Source organism: Formica exsecta, unplaced genomic scaffold (assembly GCF_003651465.1).
Source record: "Formica exsecta isolate Colony F162 unplaced genomic scaffold, ASM365146v1 scaffold1473, whole genome shotgun sequence".
NCBI classification, from domain to species: Eukaryota; Metazoa; Arthropoda; class Insecta; order Hymenoptera; family Formicidae; genus Formica; species Formica exsecta.
Genome location: NW_021848804.1, coordinates 393,891 through 404,468, shown reverse-complemented (window position 1 = coordinate 404,468; position 10,578 = coordinate 393,891). Strand labels below are relative to the sequence as shown.

Here is a 10,578-nt window from a genome sequence, read left to right as displayed (position 1 = left end):
TGCTTGCACGCACATTAGCCTTGATATTATTTCTCATAATCATGCCAGGCCAATCGTTCGATCGGCTGAGTGTCATTGGACTCTCCGCCTCGCCGGAAGCGAGCCAGGGAGAGCACCGACGTGCTGCCACCTGCTCTATCGATCCGTCCACCTACGCCTTTTACCTTCCTGCATTGCGTGCGGTACACACGGGCGTGCGTGCACGCGCCCCGAATGCGTTAATGCGTTCGTCAGTCGCTCCTTTTCGGCTTTGACTTTTTTTGTCTCAATGTATCCTGACTACACATTATATCTACATTTAGATGATTCGAGAGATAAGCAATAAAATAAATTTATACAGACACGCGTGGAATAAGATAAATTAAAGTTAAATATAGCCGGAAACACGAGAGAGAGAGAGAGAGAGAGAGCATTTATTTTACAAATGTTCTATTATTATCATTATGTATAATTATTATGATTTGTTTTATTACGCCGATCGATAAAATTATCAATGATTATTTTTTTAACAACATCCTTGCCAGCACTTTTATTTTTCTTATTATATGAATTAGTAATGTGTAAGTGCACAATTATATTGTGTACGTTTTATGTATTGTAGCTAAATTTTATTTATCGAGCAACGATTTATTCTCGTGATAAGTAATTTTGACCGTATATCATTAAAGACGGAAAATAGATTCGCGGATTTCTTGAGCTCTCCCATCCGAACTCATCTCGATACCGCGCGTTCTATCTGTTTCGAGAGCTCGCCCCTTTTCGAGGGGCTGGTTGGCAATCGGAATTTCCGAGTGACACCCGTATTTCCCAGCTATCGACATCGGGTTTCGCTTCGATACGTTCGAGAGCGATGAGCAATTTTGTATTTCGTCGCGCCCGTAAAATTTGTGCTATTTTCATATCGAGCCCGTGAATCGCGTCCGTCCTTTACTTCGGGAAGCATCTCGTCAAATTTTTCGCAACGCCAGCTGCTTGGATTGCATCTCAGTTTTTGGGAAAACTCGCTTTTATTCTCGCGATGTTCCCTCGTAAAGAAAAATTCCGGCGTCCGAAATCGCGATCAAAATCGAGAGCGGAAGGAAGAAAGAGACAGACAGATATACAGAGAGTAAGGGAGAGATGGCATCTCAAGAGAAGGTCAAATAGAAGCGCGGCAATCTCGCTTAAAGATCGACGAAGCTCTTGCGAAGCTCAGCATCTCCAAGTTAATTAAGGAAAACGACGCACAATTACGATGATGCGGCACCGTAAAACGACATAGATTAATCCTCGACTACTCCGGCCGTTTGGAACGTGACATGTTCGGAATAAAAATGCTCAGGGAGGAGAAAAAAATGTATTTAATTTTACTCGAGAAATTATGAGTTAAATATAATGAGAAATGTGGCACACATATATAAGAGAAAGAACCTTTGGATAGATTTGCCTTCCAGCAATCAATTAAGAGTAAACTAAATTTCGCATCTTAAAATAGATTATTAACGCAATTATTATCCACGTTTAACTGCTAACACATTTAATGATTTTAACGAAATGATTTTAACAGACAGTAATAAATATCATTCTCTGTGCGAGCGAGGGTTCTCTCCGAGAATTTATTATTGATCGTAGTTTCATGATCCCTCTTTATCCTCCATCACGAGACCAAATTTAGAAATCCATGTTTTATTAACAAACAGTTTTATCGCCGGCGTTTCAAGACGTTTGATATGGAAATTGACAGTCCCGGTCGGGCGATATCGCATATCCTTTGAGATCAAGAACCTGTAAAACGTGACCCGTACGCGTCCTGCACCTTAGAAATGCTCTCAACGAACGATTTAACCTTCTTTCCGCTTTTTGCCATCCGAATAATCGTTCTGAATCTTTGATCGTGACTCGCACGCCTAAGGCATCTCGACGAGAGAGAAATTGCCTTCGGACACTTTTGTCGCAATGAAAAATAATGAGACAGTATATTAATTCTTTTTAAATGATCAGAAGAGGGGGGGGGGGGGGAGGAGTACGGAAGAAACACAAAAAATCTTTAGATATAAGTTTAAAACAGCACATGCGTAACTATATTTTTTACATTCAAACTTGAAGATCCATAAATTGTGAAAGAGGATATTTGCATGAATGTCGCGAGAGTTATTAAAACACTCACTGTTTAATAAAACACACCACACACAATCACGTAGCACGACCTCTCATCGCTGTTTTATTAAAACGCAATTCTTGCGACCTCGATTCGTGGGGGATTCTTTTGTGTGCATACATCTTCGGAGAGAAAATCGCAGTTAATCATTAACGATTCGAAGAATCCACTGAAATGAACATCGAGAAACGATCAACGTTAGACCCCTCAGAAGGAGGGGGGGTCGTAGATCTTTATTAAAGCCGTTCAATTCCTTATCGGTCATGCTGCATTAACTACGTCTAATTTATAGAGGAGCGAGCGGAGGGCGAAGAGGGGGGCATCGTGTGCAAGGCGCGTGCGTTTTATCGGCTGAAAACTTGCGATTTATGCGATCGTGTTCCGGGAGGCGCTTTAAATAGCGGGCGAGCTCGCGCTATCGCACCGCTATTAAGTTAATCGCTTGCACGCTCGCATGCGCGTATGCATGTGTATGCGTGTCGCGGCGCGCGAACCCACTTTAATAAGAATAATAATAACAACAAGGCGAGGCGTACAGGTGGGGGAGGGGTGAAGGAGAGAGGGGCAGGAATTGAAGGGTGAGGTACAAAGAACGTCGGAGCAATCTTGAAACGCATTGACCCGGCACGGCGTTTCCTTTGGGCGTTTTCTTCGGGGAAAAAATTGAGAAAATTATTTTACGAAGTTTCCACAGTAAAAACCTTAATCTTTAATAACACAGAAAAGCGCGGTACTAAAAACACTTATGTAACATTATATATAAAGTGCCATAATAAAAGGAGGTCTTAAATGTTGCGTAACGCGCGGGAGATAAAGGACACAGGTAATAAAGGATAGCTCTCGTATTATATTTTCTACTGTACTATATTGTTTCGATAAAGGAGACATATTAAAATTTCTTCTCGTTATTTAAAATGATTTAAAATGAGAAACATTATGCTTACAAATCGAAGACACATCTACTTAATATTAAGTATCGTAGAATTCTAATATATGAAAAAAATGCTATGTTATTTTTAATATTCAAAATAAAACCAAAAGAATGTCGAACCCATAGAAAATTATATCTCGCATCACAATTTCTAACACAGAAAAGCGCGGTACTAAAAACACTTATGTAACATTATATATAAAGTGCCATAATAAAAGGAGGTCTTAAATGTTGCGTAACGCGCGGGAGATAAAGGACACAGGTAATAAAGGATAGCTCTCGTATTATATTTTCTACTGTACTATATTGTTTCGATAAAGGAGACATATTAAAATTTCTTCTCGTTATTTAAAATGATTTAAAATGAGAAACATTATGCTTACAAATCGAAGACACATCTACTTAATATTAAGAATCGTAGAATTCTAATATATGAAAAAGAATGCTATGTTATTTTAAATATTCAAAATAAAACCAAAAGAATGTCGAACCCATAGAAAATTATATCTCGCATCACAATTTCCATTTTATATTATTTTATTTTATTGATACTTTTAATCTGTGAAATTATAAAAAAATGATATTTTCGGAAATCTGTAACTGCATATATTTTTTTGCTATTTATCGCATACAAAACAGTAGCAGCGGTAAAAACGTGGAACTATTCACGTGTATGCGCACGCACATAGGTCGCGAGAGATATAAATCGTTCTACAAACTACGTTCCATAAATATTTAAAAGCTGATAGGAATAGATGTTTACTTCCGTGACGAAGGGAGTTTGCGATTTCACTCGCTTTTCCGATCGCGACGTAAATGTATCTCGTGTGATAAGGCTTCGTAAAAAGCCAGCGATCGAAAACGTCTAAAAGAATAATATATCTGGCAATTAATAATCCCCCGAGATTCTCTCGCTCGCCCTCCATTTACCGAGAACAAGTCGATGCCGAAGTAGAAGTAGAAAGCAAAAGGCCACCCTGCAACGAGCATCGGCAAGTTTCCAACGATTGTTTCCGATTCTGCTCGATTCCCCATAGAACGAAAAAAGTGACGTCTTCTAAAATCGGAGAACGTGCGTTTAATCTCGGATAAAGAAAAAGAGAAAGAGAGAGGGAAGATTTGAAGAATGCCTCTTTTATAAAATATCTTTATTAATAGAGCTTAACAATATAAATAAAATTAAATATTATATATGCTTTTTTATGATATAAAAAATTATTCTGCGTTTTTTTATGGATTTTTGTTTTCTGTAGATTAATTAAGAGCTCCCGAATAATTTCGAAGTGAAGCAAAAATGTGCGCTGAAAAGAAGAAGCCGGAGGAGAACCGCATCTACTCTTCCAGATTACGAGCTATTTCTCGGGGGAGATCACGCGATAGTTAACCCACTTTTCTCTTGCCCGTCCCCGTCTCTGCGGCGATCGCCCAGTTTCTTTCTCGACGCGAACAATTGCGAAAAAACGAGTCTGTAGATACAGCGAGAGTGAACGCACGAGGGGCAAGCGGAGGGAAAATCGAGGAGATCTTTGCCGCCCTTTCTTCGATCCAACATCCATCGCGCTCGCTTCCCTCTTCTAGGTTTTTTCGAGATCGAACAACGATCGGAAGTCGATAATTGCAAGGACAAATGCCGTTTGCAGACTACTCTCGCGTTTTTGTTTTCACGAGGATTTTTAAAGGTTTCAAGCTACTATTTTTTTTGACACATCCATCCGCGCGCTAACATCTTCCATTTCGAATATCCAACCTTTCGATATCCGTAAGCAAATTTCGTTTCTAACAGCGAGAATTTTAACATTTTATTCCCCGATATATACGATGGAATATAATATATCAGTTATTTTTACTCGTTTTTTTTTATTGCATGCGCATATTTTATTATATGCAATCCGTTATTAAGGCACTTTACTGCGTTAATTTACAAAATCGTAGTACTCCCTTTTGCATGCTCTTTTCGATACAATGCGAACGAGGGGATATAGGACACCATGCACTATGCAATGGATACATTTCTCCTCTTTCCATTATTCCGTGTGTCCCGGCGTATAAAGGCATGTTTTGCGCGCGAGCGCTAGTATAAACGATATGAATACCAAATGACGTCGCGTAACACAACATGGCAAATGTAGAGGAGAGGGGGAAAGCTTCTCTCGTAATTCTACCGTATCTGTACGATGACGACGGTCGCAAAAACCAAACCGTCGCTTAAGCCCCCAAGTTTGGCTGGCGATGCCAGATGTACATATCTCGCAGTAGTGGGATCAACGTTTGAACGGGCCAAGTTTTATATAATCCGTCGTAAGGCGATTGCGTCGGGGGGAATTGTAGTTACTAACGGACTTGCCGCTTTAATTATGCATCATTAAAGTATTATCGTCTTGTCTGCCATCGCGGGAGTGTCTATGTCAGTTTCACGTCGTTTACATTGCTTGCTACGAATTAAATCGCGAGCATGATAAATACGGATGAAATGCCGACAATGATGACAAGTAGTAGATACAATCGACGTCAGATTACTCTATGCTCCTCGAGCGTTCTTGAATTATTTTATCGAAGGGGAAGGTAAATATTTTGATTTAATGTTAGATAAATATTACACTGTTAAGTATTTCTATCGTAGCGAAATGACGTGTGAAACATTTTAGCTCGCAACTTGATCGATTGGAATGGAATAGCCTGACGTTCAGGTCAGATTTAATGCGAATTTATTTCAGCCTTTAACGACGATCGAACGAGTTTTCCTCGCTCGCGAACGTCCGCTATTGTTCCTCCGCAAAAAAAAGCACTGCGCACTTGCTTTATTCGAAAATATTGAACGCGATTAGCGGCGCGATCGGGCTCGATAATTGTTTTAGTGTAACAACCGCGTCCGCCGACTTTATTAACCCCGTTCGGTCGCTCGAACGCGGATCACATTAATGCATTACTCGTTTCTCTTCCTTCTTTTGGTTTTTCTTTTTCTGCCTTCTTTTATATCGTCTCTGCGCGTTGAAAATTTGCGCGAAAATGACACTTGCCACGAGGCAAGTTTCTCCTTCGGCGACGCGCAAAGGCAGCGCGAATTCATCTAAATTCTCGATGAGAATTTCTCAGGCGTAGGATTGCGTCTCGCTATCAACGCGAAATATCCCGCGTGACTAACGAACCGAACTGTCAGTGTAGAAACTTTCAGTGGAACTCCGGGGATACGGTGATTATGTGCCCAAGTACCAAGCAAGTTACAACGAGAGACTTTTGACGAGGTATGCGTACAACAATCACGCGTAATCACGTAATCGCATTATCGTGGGAAGCCAGTCTCCCTGCGTGGGGCTAAAAATTACCAGAGGGAGAGTTTGTGTTTCTTAATGCGGTGGTGGGCTAGGCTGTTTGGAACATTGCGATCTTTTGCGAGGAAGAGTTTGCTTCCGTCAGAAGGGAGACGTGGATTTCAGTTAATTAAAGCGCATTCAGAATAGAACTTTGCTGTTTCGTTACAGCAGTTTCAGCGTGGACTCGTTCATGCTCTCTTGCTTCACGATTCTTACAATAATACTTTATTATAAAAGGCGTTTAATTCAAGTTTAAAATTACTGAAAAAGAAATCAATTTTTTGATGAAATTAAAGATATTTTCTAACAAAAGTTCTACTAAAAAAAGAGGATAAATGTTCTTTTCGAGAAAAGTAAATATTTATCGAGAAATCTATTATACATACATCGATAAGAAAGGCGTGAATACTAAAATTAACGACTTTGGATACAGTTTCTATAAATATAGGAGCAAAAGGCCGCGAGTCATTTTTAACGATTTTTTGCGCGACGTATATGCAGCTTTTACATTCGATCTATACATTCGAGCTTCCGTTCATTTTTCGCATTTCACATGTTCTCTGAGAACGCCGACAGCGACAACAAAACGGACGGAGGTCTCGTTGGACGCGTCTATCTTTGATCTTTACGCGGTGTGTTTTCCCAGAGACTAATATAAATCGCGGATTACGCGGGCAGAACGCGGATAAAAGGGGTAAACACGATTAAACACGCGTCATCGCGAGATTAGAGATAGAGAGAGAGGGGGAGAGCGTGGGCGGGCAGGGAGCACGATTGAAAGGGATCCTCCACGTGGGAATTGCGCGTAAAGGATACCGTTGAGATATCGTTCTATGTGTGATATACGACACAAAGCGTTGTCCGAGGTGTATCGATCGAAACAGTGGCGTCGCGACGTGAGAGAGAGAATCGCGTCGATCCGGCGCATTACGAGCGTTTCCGCTTGTAGAGAAGGTCGAAAAGGAAAGGGCGAGCGAGCGAGCATAGAGCGATTTTTCGCCCGTAATCCACAGACGATGCATAAGGATGTCTGTCACGGGCAAAGGAAACATTCCATTAAGGAAATGAGCCGAGCGTCATGTTGAATTACATTTGTTTCGTGCCGCGGAACGACGACGCTTTCTTCTCTCCTCCTCCTCCTCCTCCTCCTCCTCCCCTTCTCATCTTCGCACTTTATCTTACCCTCCGCGAGCGCGACCACAATTTGGCATGAAACCGCAATTTTAATTAATATTTCCTTCAAATGGGAATTTTCGCATGACCAAAGAAGGAGTCTCATATATCACGAGAGTAAAGAATAGCGATTCCCCATTTTAATATTCATAATTAGCTAATTGCGACAAATGACGTAATTCTATATATATATACTTGATTTGAGTATATGTACGAAATATTTACGGGAAAATTTGATCCCATCATGCGAATAATTAGGATAATGCGTTAGTATTTTTTTTTTTTTTTAATATTTGAAATATTTCTCAATAAACAATTAGTTTCCATTATCTTTTGAAATCGATAAAGTTTCGAAAGATATAAATCAAAAAACAGGAAAAGCGAATGACCTCTGCCCGCAGGTAATCCAGAATCAAAAGGTAGAGTATCCCTTAGCGAGAAGGTTTAGGATACTCGGTCGATGCGACCCGCTTTTGCAATTTAAAAATCTGTCGGGCCGCTGTCCGTCACCGACTATGTTAAGCATACCGGATAAGTATACGGTCTCGTAATCTCGAGGTGGTAACGCGCTGCATCCCTGATGTGGATATACGTGGAGCGAACGGATTAATTATTCAAACGTATACCAAGACAAGAAACTCCCCGGCGCGAGATCGACGGTGACGATAAAATCGCCTCGTAAATTCACGAAATGACGCGTTTTCCCTTTTATCAAGATGCTCGTCTCTTTCTTTCTTTTTTTTTTCTTTCTCTCTCCCGTGGCCGAAAAATTCTAACACTCGTGCTTCGCGCCGCCGCAGCGTAATATTATTCGGTGAGACGACGGTAATGAGATCGGTTTCGTTCGTTCGTTCGCTCGCTCGCAGAACCCGTATCAGGCGGAATCGAAAGCTGCAAGACAGCTAACGCGTGTCATATGCTGCGTGGCAATAATCAAAATATTTGAACAATGCGTAAAGCTCGAAAGTGCTTAATTGTCATTTCTCGCGCCGAAGAACATGGGGCGAGATCATCTTTCAATATATTACTTGGAACATGCTTACCGCCTTGTCGCTTTCATTCGAATAACTTTCCTTTAATAATCTTTGCGAGATGTCTTTAAGGGCATATATATAAAACAGCCACACAATTCAAGCTCCAAGGATGATACTCCGATGTAAGAACGCCTCCGTCAAATTGATTACCTTTAACATTTAAACAAAAAATTAATTATTTATTCATATATCGTGCTATAATATAAAAATTATGATGCTTATTTATCTTATATATACACAGAATGCTGTTAGCAGTTAAATAATAATGCACTGTTTTTTACTAAAGATGTACAAAAAACTAGAAATATTTCTTAATTACGAATTCGTAAATTAATAGCAATAAACAATTATATAATTACGTATAATACCTTATACGTGTCATTATGTGATGTAAAACGTTCAAGTTAACGCAAAATTTTCCAAGATAATCACATAAAATTCATAAGTTATATCTCGTGGGTTAGTGTTTTTTTTTTTTTTTTAATATTTGAAATACGATTCGGAGATTTAATGACTTATTTATATATTATATTTATATATTCAAAGAGAAACAAGTTGGTGCAGAGTAATATTATGAAACATAATAGATAAAAGCTGATAAAAAAGCTTAAAAAAAAAGAATTAAAAAACAAGAAAAATTTGTGTTACAAAAAAAAAATATTCTGATTTCTGTTCCATTACGTTTTATGTATATAAATCAAACTCTTGCAGTTACGAAATTTGAGATCGACATGAGATGAAAAGCATCGAGACTGATGCGATAGCGCTATTGAAGCACTATTGCGAATCTATATAGATGCTGCGAACACGATAGGAGGACATAAGGCGCGCCCGCTTCACTTAATACAGCTGCTGTCATTATCGCGAACCAAATGCTCATTATATCATAATAAACGCCCGATACACCGTGTCTGTATGCGTTCACGCGGAAGCAGGTCGCGAACTAATGCGACCCATTCAACGTAATTACGCTACCCGTTACATGTCACTCACATCAAGATCACGTGCAACAAACTTGAGTTCAAGTAATCGCGGAAGGTGGAATCCGACGTGTTATCAGATACGTCGATAATATCGCGGGAATTCAGACATCTGGGTCAGAATAAACAAAAAAGATTAAATTTTTAGTTAGTTTTTTTTTTTCAGAAGATATACATTATGCAAAATAATTTACAAGTTACTCTATGGCGATATAATTAAAGTAAATATGCATAAAAGGTCTTACCTCGCCGATTTAATCGCCATTTAGATATGTTGTAGGGGAGAGTGTTGTTATAATTAATATATAAAATAGAGAAATAGAAAAAAAATCAAAATTTTAATCTTTTATATCTATTATACTTGAAATTAAAATGAAACAATAAAGGCTCTTACGAATGTATTATACAAAGGTGAGGGAAGGTAATTACCAGCATGGTAATTTGTGCGCAAATTTTATTGTAATCAAATTATATTAACATAAAGTAGCGATAGACTTAGTGTGAGCCACACATGTTATGAGAAGATAAATGTTATAACGAATCTTTGAGACAGACTGTCCAATAAAATATACTATATTAAAAAAGCAATTGATAATACGAATAGATCGAACAAGAATGAGTCACACATGTACAGAAGATAAATATTATATACAACGAACGTTCGAGACAGAATGTCAAGTCTCTCCATCGCACGATACACAAAGTAAATGAATACAGAGGGGTGTTTACAAATAAGACGGCATGAAATTCAAAGTTTTGATAATTTATCGATTACATTTATATAAGTATGATATAAACATTCTTTGTCTGTTCGTCTGTAAATTAATTTTTTTTGTCTTTTAATATACCCCTCTATTATACTTGTTTATGACATGATCGGATCTGAGATCGAACACTAGTTTTATTTTTATTACGATTCAAGCTTAAGATAACATATCAAATAATATTCTGTGATGACCGCTATGCTCCATTTATAGGATTCATTGTGCATCGATACCATATGTTATATATT

At 38.8% G+C, this 10,578-nt stretch overlaps 1 protein-coding gene across 9 annotated transcripts in view; it reads left to right on the top strand.

Moving 5' to 3' along the window:
- The window catches only part of LOC115246320 (serine/threonine-protein phosphatase 2B catalytic subunit 2-like), a 130,513-nt gene that overhangs the window by 92,665 nt on the left and 27,270 nt on the right, over positions 1–10,578 (top strand). The gene's annotated exons all lie outside the window — the stretch shown is intronic.